This window comes from Pinus tabuliformis, chromosome J (assembly GCF_031772625.1).
Source record: "Pinus tabuliformis cultivar Carrire ecotype Pingquan chromosome J, CPIR1, whole genome shotgun sequence".
Classification (NCBI taxonomy): Eukaryota; Viridiplantae; Streptophyta; class Pinopsida; order Pinales; family Pinaceae; genus Pinus; species Pinus tabuliformis.
In genome coordinates, this window is record NC_142295.1 from 156,827,463 (window position 1) to 156,838,549 (window position 11,087).

The window sequence follows — 11,087 nt, forward strand, 5'->3', positions numbered from 1 at the left end:
TGTTTTTTTTTAAATATGGATACAGAATAATGAAGGGATATTGTTGCTACATCGTCCACGAGAGGTGTGGAGAAGGTTGTCAATGCTGATACTTTGTAGGGTGACTTTGTTATTTAGTCTAAATAGGAATACAGAATAAAGGATACTGTTGCCACATAGTATGGTCATTGGTGATGAAATTTAGGATGACTCTGTTTCTCTCTAAACTTGCGATACAGAATAAACTATGGATTTTATGTAACGAAGATTCAATGGTGGGTGATAGCTTGTATGCAATTTACATTATGTCCGGTTAGCTTGTGTTGTTCAAGTGCACGTTTTGTAAAGAATACAGACAAGATATAATACAAACAAACGTCGAGAATATCTTTGACACATTATCCACAAACTGTTTGTCGAATGGTCATTCTGTGTCTTTTTATAAAGATACCATACAGGATAAACTATGGACATAATAGATATTCAATGGTGGGTGATAGCTCGTATGTATTTCTCCCTCCCTTTTCCTTTCCCCTGGTCCTGTATCATTAGAACCTTTTCCTCTTCCTTTCTTCACAGTTAGTTTTGAAGATGAATTCTGTTGAGGATTTCAAATCCTCTTCCTTTCTTGACCGTTAGTTTTGAAGATGAATTCTGTCAAACTCTTATACTTGTTTCCATCTTCCAAATTTTGAAAAAGCTTAGAAGGGAGAGCCAGGTCAGAAAGCGCTTCATTTCCAAAATCTCTCAACTCTGCTGACAATGACAAAGGTTAAAAGCTCTCATATAAATCTTAGCAAAATATAGAAGTTGCAACCAGTTCATAAATTTGACCTGCACTCTACTCATCAAATATACAAGTTACAATCAGTATATATATACAAGTTATAATGGGTATGTAAATTTAACTTCCAGTCCTATCTATCAAGCAATTTTTTATAATGATAATGTTTTCTTCTTAAAATTGCCATTTATATTACATTTAAATTTTTTTTATAATGGTAATACTTTCTTATTAAAACTGTCATTTATATTACATTTTATATTTATTTTTTATCATGATTTGAATATTATCTTTGTTTTTGTTAATTTTTATTACAATTTAGTTCAAATAACAAAAACATGATAATACTTATATGATTAACCATCGTAAATATTCACTACTGCAATTTTATATAAAATATCCATAAGACAGCTATTTCAATTTGAAAACAAATTTGGGCCATTGCATGCAAGCACCTAACAGTATTCTTAATTTTTTTTCCTAGCATTCAGTTTTCAGCTTTTGGGGTTGCTTTTTCTAGCACAACCAAAAACTCACTATAGTCATAGCCCATGACTGTAATAGAAAATAGAATTTATAACCCTATAGTCATAGCCCATGACTGTAATAGAAAATATAATTTATAACCCTAGACCTTGATCTTTTCTTCCCTCTCACACTTCAACATACAGGCTGTGGAATTGCATCATCATGGCGACCTTGATCTTTTCTTCCCTCTCACACTTCAACATACAGGCTGTGGAATTGCATCATCATGGCGACCTTGATCTTTTCTTCCCTCTCACACTTCAACATACAGGTTGTGGAATTGCATCATCATGGCTGAAAATAAGAAAACCAAACCACTTACAAACTTTTGCATCTGATCAAAGTATAATTAAGTGAAGTTAAACCAGAAAATCATGTTCCTGATTTGATGAATAAAGGGTGGCTGAAAATAAAAAGACCAAACCACACACAATATTCATATAACCATATAACCCTACATGTATAAAGGGTGGCTGAAAATAAAAAGACCAAACCAAACATAAACTTCATATAAGCATAGACCTTGATCTTTCGTTCCTTCTCACACTTCAACATACAGGCTGTGGATTGCATCATCATGGCTGAAATAAGAAGACCAAACTACTTACAAACTTTTGCATCTTCATATAACCCTACTATACCTTGATGAATAAAGTGTGGCCGAAAATAAAAAGACCAAACCACACACAAACTTCATATAACCCTAGACCTTGATCTTTCCTTCCCTCTCACAGTTCAACATACAGGCTGTGGATTGCATTAGCATGGCTGAAAAAGAAGACCAAACTACTTACAAACTTTTGCATCTGATCAACATATAGGCTGTGGATTGCATTAACATGGCCGAAAATAAGAAGACCAAACTACTTACAAACTTTTGCATCTGATCAAAGTATAAGCAATTGAAGTTTAACCAGAAAATCGAGTTACTGATTTGATCAGCATTAATGTGTAACCCTAGACCTTGATCTTTCCTTCCCTCTGAAACTTCAACATACAGGCTGTGGAATGCATCATCATGGCCGAAAAATCTCTCATAAGACCAAACTACTTACAAACTTTTGCATCTGGTCAGAGCTTTTAACCAGAAACTCAGGTTACTGATTTGATCAGCATTAACGTTTACATCTTAAAATTGTTCGAACTTAACAGTTAAAGGTTGAATAAAGAAAAACTGCATACTTACGACCCCAATGGTCATTGGCCTATGCAGGTCTCGAACCTTCCACATCATCATGACCAAAAAATCTCTCATAAGACCAAACTACTTACAAACTTTTGCATCTGATCAAAGCTTTTAACCAGAAAATCAGGTTACTGATTTGATCAGCATTAACGTTTACATCTTAAAATTGTTCGAACTTAACAGTTAAATGTTGAATAAAGAAAAACTGCATACTTACAACCCCAATGATTATTGGCCTATGCACTGCAATGTCCATCTTCACAAAAGCACATACAACAAATCATAGCTGTAGGTTATGATATCTTTACTGTGTGCATATGGATGCCTAAGTATTCTCAGTTGAAAAGCAAAGCTACATACTAATTCTCCATGGCTTAACAAACATGTTTCTTCTTATGAACTGCAATGTCCATCTTCACAGAAGCACATACAGCAAATCATAGCTGTAGGCTATGATATCTTTAAAGTGTGCATATCGATGCCTAAGTATTTTCAGTTGAAAAGCAAAGCTACATACTAATTCTCCATGGCTTAACAAAGATGTTTCTTCTTATCAACTGCAATGTCCATCTTCACAAAAGCCCATACAGCAAATCATAGCTGTAGGTTATGATTTGCAGTGTTTGAATGATATACTACTCCATAATCAAAGAGAAGATCCACAAGGAGAGGTGGTTAAGGCATCATGGCTTCAACTAGACACAATGTTGTGAAAAGTCAAAGACGATATGGAGCCATAGACTGAGAATTTTTTTTATAGTTGACATAAGACAATTTGAATTAATATGATCCATAGAAAGATCGTTAATTTTCAGAAAGGGTTCACATAAGCAGAACAACAAAAGTTCCTTCTCTTCCAGTGGCTACCGAAGTAGTTCTAGGAATCTGTTTTCTTAAAAGAAACATCTTCAATGAAGCTTTGTAATAGTTCAAATACTCCTGTAATTCTGTGAGACTCTGTTTTATGTTGAGCTCTCTGGGACTGTTTTTGGTTGTTTGACTTACAGTTGTATCTATTTATTTTCTAAAAATTTTCTTGTCAAAATCTTGATTCAACTGAAGTAATTCTAGCTTCTTTCTTCCCGGGAGAAACATATTCATTGAAGCTTTGGAACAGTTCAGAATTCCTGTGAGCAAGAACTCCATAAGATTACTGTAATAGGTGGACTAAACTGTTTATTCTTATTGCAATTTCCTGTGGGACGGATCCACCGTCTGTTAAAGTCTCAAGTATCTGCAAATAGAAGAGTGGGAGCAACTGCAGCTGTTTATTCTGCAGCCATTCTGGAGTATCTCACTGCAAAGGTTTTAGAACTTGCCGGAAATGCCAGTAAAAATCTCAAGGTTAAACGTATCACCCCAAGGCATTTGCACCTCGCTATTAGAGGAGACGAAGAACTTGATACTTTGTGTGGGGATTGTGTCAAGCGTTTTATTTATTGTAGGATGTGGGTTGAAATGTTTAGCTCAACGGAGTGCTGGGATCAGTACATGTGGATTTAGGAGTGCACTATATTCTTCCCTTCTTCTTTTGGTATATATGTTTGTTTTCAACCTACTGTAACTAGTGTGATATGAATGACTTTATATTAATAGCCACTTGATCTGCAGAAATTGACTTGATTAAAGTGCCAAACTTCAAAAACAGTCTGATGCCCACATGCAGTTAATACAGAATGTATTTTGAAAACTAAGATTTAGCTTTGTAGTGCTTGAATCATCATTTCATGTTGGTTTTCATCTGTTAGTAGCCAGATACATTTCTCTTACAATTAGATTGTAATATCTTTTGTTTCTCTTACAATATGATTGTAATATCTTTTGTTTCTCTTCTGTGGGAAATTTTGTACAGGAGTTCAAACAATGTATATAATTAGAAAAATGCAAAAAGTGACAGTCAAATTTTGTACTCAGAATTATGACAAGAAAGCCCCCGCTGGGGGTTTGTGAGGAAAGAGAGCTTCAACACCAGTTCTGTCTCCAACCACCAAGATGATCAGTACGCTATTAACATGTTTAGTGAAAAATTTCTGCTATTCTCTTGTAATCTATAGGCCCCCAAAGCTCCTCATAGATGAGATTTCATTCTGTAACTAAATTTTACAATTCCAATTTAATAATCCTATCAACCTCTCTTTGTACCTTTTGGGACAATTGCTAGTTTAAGACTGAAAGGTACTCTGCATCCTACTCTGGTGGGCTGGCGGATTCTTGGACATAGGTGTATATGCGTTGTTACACTGCTCATTGTCTTTTGTACTTGGATGCCTCTCTGCGGCCTTACTTAGATAGACAATAGCTGGGAAATCCCCTGAAAGTATGGTGGATTCTTTGACATTCACATGCTCTGTTTTCTTTGCACATACACATTTCTATGCAATTTATTTTAGAGCACTGTCTTTTTTGTTTTTGTATGCTGGTTAGTATTTAGGACTGAAGCTTTCAGATCTCTGCACATGTAATCATCTTTTGTATCCCTAAAAAAGGATAGTTATTTTTGGCTTAAAAAACACAAACTAAACCCATTAAACTAACCCTCGCGCTGAGTAAATAAAAATACTTTAGTAGACTTACATTTAAATTAATCAGCTTCTGAGGAGTCCAACAATCTCTCCCAATGGATAAAAAGATACACTAAGATCCCAAGGAGATCATTTTACCAGAGCTGCAGAATGCACATTTCCCTTCAAAATCCTTCAGAATCCATCGCAACGCGATCCTGGTGCAGCTGCTGCATGTCACGAACAAAGGCCTGCAAGTCAGTAAATGAAGACCCCTCTTTGTTCACAGCCATTTTAGCATGCTTTCTCAGTTCTTGAGCTTTCCTTCGCATGGTTTTGCCTTCTTCCTCCGCCAAAAGCATGGTAACTGCCCTTCTCACTTCCTCTTCATCTGGCACACTGTTCATTCCTTCACATATCCGTATGGCTACCCCCATGTGTTCTTCCAGAAGCTTTGAGTTATATGGCTGATCTGCGAACATGGGCCAGGTGATCACGGGGATTCCCATGCTCAAGCTCTCCAGCGCAGAGTTCCATCCGCAGTGATTGAGAAATGCACCGATGGAAGGATGAGAGATAATAAGGAGCTGAGGCGCCCACCCCCAAATAATTAGCCCTCTATCTCGGGTTCTCTCTTCGAATCCTTCCGGCAAACCCACTTCATTCGCTTTGGGTTTGGGGTCAGCCTGAGGGAGTTTAATGGCCCACACGAAAGCCTGCCCGCTGGCCTCTAAGCCCGTAGCCAACGCACAGATTTGCTTGTCGTTCAGAATAAATTGGCTCCCCAAACACACAAACACCACGGATTGCGAAGGCCGAGAATCCAGCCATCGCAAGCATTCCTCCTCATCGATATCCGCCGCCTTTCCCCGGCGGTTAATAGTTCTTGGATCGATCACCGTATCGTCGAAAAGAGCGGGAGAGAGTATAGGACCTATGCTCCACACCGGTCTCCCGGTCAAGTTCTTGAGGTGATCGATCCCCACGAAATCGAGCTCGTAAAACGTGTTAATCAAGATGGCGTGACCCTCCATGCTCCGGTTAATGGACTCCGTCAGGTCAGCCCGCCGGTGAAAAAAATTGGGATCCTGCAGTGCCGGAGCCATGTCCGATTTGCGCAACTTGACATCGAAGCTCAGTCCGGGGACATGAAAAAACTCGTCGCCTCCCTCCACGCTTTTCTGCGGCATGTGGTTAAGCCTGGAGTGCATGATCGACCAGGCGAACGCCCCCGCCGTCTGGAAAACCACGATGGGGATCCCGAACTTTTCGCCGGTGCGGTGAATCCATTTTGTAGTCATGTCGCCAATGATGCATGAGATTGCAGAAGAATAATGGGGAGACTCCTCGGCATTCATTTGCTGCTCCAGCCATTCTTCCAGCGGCTCGGCTAGCTTGTGGGACGAAATGATAAGTTTCTGGCAGACATGATAGGGAACGTTGTCGGAGCTTTCGATTCCCGGGGGCACTCCCTCGATGGAAGGCATTGGTAGAGAGACCAGCCGGATGTCCAGATTCGAACCCTGGACCTGGGGCTCGAGCCGTTTGGCGTTCCCGGGAGTCGTTATATATGAAACGGCGAGGCCGTGTGAGGCGAGAAGCTTGGCCAGTTCCATGAATGGAATGAGATGGCCCTGCCCCATGAATGGAACGGCAACCACATGAGGTTTGCTTTCTTTCATAATCAATCCTTACACCTCCACTGCCAAAAAAACAACAATTAATACACTAGCTGAATTTCCTTGAAAATTGCAGGTGATCGGGACCTTTATTTATTTCAAGAATTTGAAGATGCGAGCAGAGTTCTTTTAAAAACAGAATACATTTTGTTGGGCATTTTTACATGGGAAAATACCAAAACCAAACAAACATTAACACCACAGACACCACAGAGCCACTGCTCTGTTTCCACTGTTCTAGGATCTTTGCACAGGGAAGCCTTTTTAAACAAATTTGCTAATAACAGTCCATTACACAGCCATAAAAACATTTCTATTGCTTAAAAACAAAAACTGTTACAAATTTCATCCTCTGCACAGAGAGGGATTTACAAGACAGACTCTGTCTCTGTTCTTCTCGTTCTTCCACTGCTGTGGGTATTAAAAAAAACTTTCATGGTGTTCCTGTGTCTTACAATGGCAAACCACCATTACAATGCTCCTCTGTTTTCTTTTTCCTTGCACTGCTGTGCGTTCTTCTCTTGTTCCCCATTCAATCTCTGTGCGCAGGCTTCATTGTGCTCTGTTCTTTGTTCCCTGAGCAATACTGCTGCGCAGCCTCAACACATTCTTTACATTGTTCTCATAAGAACAATACACCCGGCGCGCAGGCACACCTCTGTTCTTCATGAACAACACACATACAAAAAAAATCACACACACATCGTGTGCAGTCACCATTACACAAAACTACAAAAAGAACTCCACACGCAGACACCGTGCGCAGCCTCAATGCACACCATACATCACAATAAAAACTAATTCACCTCATGCGCAGTCTCACTACACATTATTACAACTACCACACGCAGGCTTACATGGCGATATATAAAAACATATATAAAAATGGGACGTGTGCCCATCACCATATTAAACATATGCCCATGACTAAAATTAACGCCTCCACCTAATATCTACGAAGACACATTAAAGACCATTGATTCCACTACGGCGGTCAACGCAAATAGACAAACACTCCACGTAAATTCTTGATTTGACGCGGGCCGGTGCCACGTGTCGCCACCACAGTGCATCGAGCCCAGTCGATAAAGTCTGCGTAGCTTCTCGGAGATCTGAGCCTGCAGACCCGATCCAACACAATTCGCACACCACTCTTCCGCAAACCACACGACTTTTACCGTCCGGGGAAAGTGGTTTTTCGGTGCTCGTACATGGGACGCGTGGAGGCAAGTGAATGTGTTCGGAGCCCCTCTGGCGGATACAGCCTTTTGCCAAAGGCGGTGCGAACAAGAGGGTGGTTTCGTTCTGGCGGTTTCGGGTGCAGCGTGCTGGCTGAGTTGGCTGCCCACGTCCGCCTGCCGCTGTGCAGTTGGAATTAATATTCCAACACTCCCCTTTAATTTCAACTGCTGGGCATTCAATCTTACCCAAACATCATCCTCACATAGAGGGATTCACCAACTGCTTCTGATGCAGTTCACAAACAAACAAAGTTGTCTTCCTCTTAATAGAGGGATTCACCTGAAACTGTGCTTAAGAGCACCTTCCTCATGACAGAGGGATTCACCATTACAATGTGCTGAAGAGCACCTTCCTCATGATAGAGGGATTCACCTGTTATAAAAACATCTTCCTCTTAACAGAGGGATTTACCAAACAATGCTAAAAAGCATCTTCCTCTCAACAGAGGGATTCACTAATGACTATGCTGAAAAGCATCATCCTCTTGATAGAGGGATTTACCTTGACAATGTGCTGAAAAGCACCTTCCTCTTTAACAGAGGGTTTCACCAAATGACTGCTTCAAATGCAGTTCCAAAACAAACAATCATTGCACTGCTGTGTGTGCAAGTTCATTACAATGTTCTTTTATGCTGCTGCATATTCTCTGCTACACTGTTGTGCCATCTTCTTTGCTGCATCTACCCCACACTGCTGTGTCTGCTCCACGCTACTGCGTCTACACCTGCACTGCTCTTACATTTCTTTACAAACTCTGCATTGCTGTGCGTCAATAAAAAAATCACATGTGCGTTGCTGTGCCTTTCCTTTCTCACATTCACACTGTTGTGTGAGAATTTTTTACTTGTGCACTAATGCGTGCTTCCCTTCTTCACCATGGGAAAGCTTTTCTTCGCGCTGCTGCGTGCTCCCCTTCATTAATTACAATCATACTTCTGCTGTGTCTTACTTGCATTTCAGATGCAAACAACACACTCACTGCACTTACATTTACTGCTGTAAAGAAAAAAAATTCTTTTACCTGTGCTGCTGTCCATAACTTCTTGCTGCTGCATTTTTCACATTTGCATTGCTGTGTAAAAACACATTTCTTCAACAAAGCTTCATGCTGCTGCATTTTCTTATTTGCCTTGCTGTATACTTCTTCTTCTTCACGATGGGAAAACTTTTCTTCAAGCTGCTGCTGTCCATACACTTGCTGTTGTGTTGCTGCTGCAATTTGCACTACTGTGTGCACATACACTTGGCACTTCATTCTCCACGAGAAAAAATTAACACGGGCTGCTCCCTTTTCTTATGCACCCTTGCTTCACACAATCTTCAGCTTCATTCATTTTTTTTACACAATGCACTGCTGTGTATTATACTCACTCTGCTGTGAGTATGTTCTCTCATATTACATAGAAGGAAGCTACCTTCCATTGCTATGCATTTCAATGCATGTGCACCACAAAAAATTTCCAAACTGCTGTTTTGTGTTTTATCTTCCCACTGCTGTGAGAGTTTCCTTGCCTTGCATACTTCTTATTGCGCTGCTGCACTTCACATTTGAGCGCTGCCTCCTTTTCTTCTTTATGCATTTCTGTGCATATTGCATAAAAACAAAGCAAAAACATTGCTGATTTCATCACTACTACATATTACCTTTCAGAGGGATTAACAAAGATTTCTTTTGCAACTGTTGTGCTGCAATACATCCTCCATCAACAAATGACTGTTAATACAGTTCAGCAAACAAAAAAAAATTCAAGCTCCTCTTTAATGTATGCTTGTCTTCTTTTAGCAAGTTTTCTCAAAACAAACTTAGATCAGCTGCGTTGCTTAAGGGACTTTCACACTGTATTTCTTTTCTTCTCCATTCTTGTGTAACTTTCTTCTTTTGCATGGGTCTAGCTTGTGTAAGAGCCCATGTCAAGTTACAGTCACGTGCCATATGCCCAATGTTATGACACTTGAAGCATTCAACTTCATTCATGAATAAGAATTCATGATTTCTTCTTGTGAAATTATTTCTTGGAGATTGTCGGGGACCACAACATCTATCTCCATGAAATGCTCTACAGTCTTTTGCCATATGACCAAAGTTTGAGCAAGCATAACAATAACCATAAAATGAACTTTGGTACCTGGGAGATGGAGGTTTTCTTGATGTACTTCTGAAGCCTTGCTGCCTTGAGATCCTTTGATGATCACCATTGCCTCTTGCCTTCTTGCCATCAGCTACATTTCTTCTTGGAGCTGGTTTTCTACTTGGAACATGATCTCTTCTATTGCAGCCTTCATTTTTCTCCTTGCCTTTGCTGGAACTAGGAGCATTACCATCTCTTTTTGGCTTCTTCACATCTCCTTTGCTTAAAGCATCCTCATCCTTGTTTGAGGGTTCACCTACATACCCAAGTCCTGATTTATCAGATGGAGATCTGTGATAGCTGAGCATATCATCCAAGGCTTGAGAGCTCTTCATGATCTTGTTCATCCCTTCAACCTTCTTCCTGAGGAGGACAATTTCTTCTTCCAACTTTTCACTTTCATTATTTTTCTTTGCTAGTTGTCCCTCAATTTCTTCCTTGCTACGAGTAGCTTCAGCTGCTACTATTTTGAAGGAGATAATGTCAGTCTTCATTTTGGAGACTTCTTCATCATTTTCTTGACTGCTCTTCACTTTCTTTTCAGCTCCTTGTGCCTGCTTCCTGGCTTCTTGTAGTTCGGACTTAAGGGAGGAGACCTCTACCTTGTACTGTCCAATCTCTTCTACAAGCTTGTTCACTCTCTTGTGCCTTTGTTCAAGTTGACTTGTCAAGGCATCTTCCTGCTTCTTTGCTTCATTCAGCTGATTTGTCATGGATATGACTTCTTCATGGTGTTTCCTCTTGCATTGATCAAGCTCCTTCTTGAGCTTGGCAAGCTCTTCATCCCTTTCTCTTACTTGAAGCTTGATGAGGTCAAGCTTCTCATTCTCAGCTTCTATGATGGGTTCATAATTTTCTTCTTGACTCATTGTCATGGTCAGTGCTCCATTTGCATGAAGGTCATGCAGTCTGTCCCATATATCTTTTGCTGATGTATATTTTCCTAGATTCCTCTTCACAGAATCAGGGAGACCATCCAAGATAGTCTTTGCTGCTTGTGCATCATACTCCATGGATTCTTTATCCATCTTGCTGTCATCAATCACTGACTCCTAGACT

The 11,087-nt window shown here is 40.1% G+C and overlaps 1 pseudogene across 2 annotated transcripts; it reads right to left on the reverse strand.

The window, feature by feature from the left end:
* Positions 1 to 1,300: 1,300 nt before the first annotated feature.
* Positions 1,301 to 6,940, reverse strand: LOC149226107 (putative UDP-glucosyl transferase 73B6 pseudogene; annotated as a pseudogene). 2 transcript variants are annotated; one of them, XR_016247718.1, is made up of 2 exons: positions 5,138 to 6,940; positions 1,301 to 1,585 (listed from the first exon to the last, which is right to left on the reverse strand). The product of XR_016247718.1 is annotated as a putative UDP-glucosyl transferase 73B6 pseudogene, transcript variant X2 (transcript). The 2 variants fall into 2 exon arrangements; XR_016247717.1 differs by having other exon boundaries at positions 5,052 to 6,939.
* Positions 6,941 to 11,087: the final 4,147 nt, after the last annotated feature.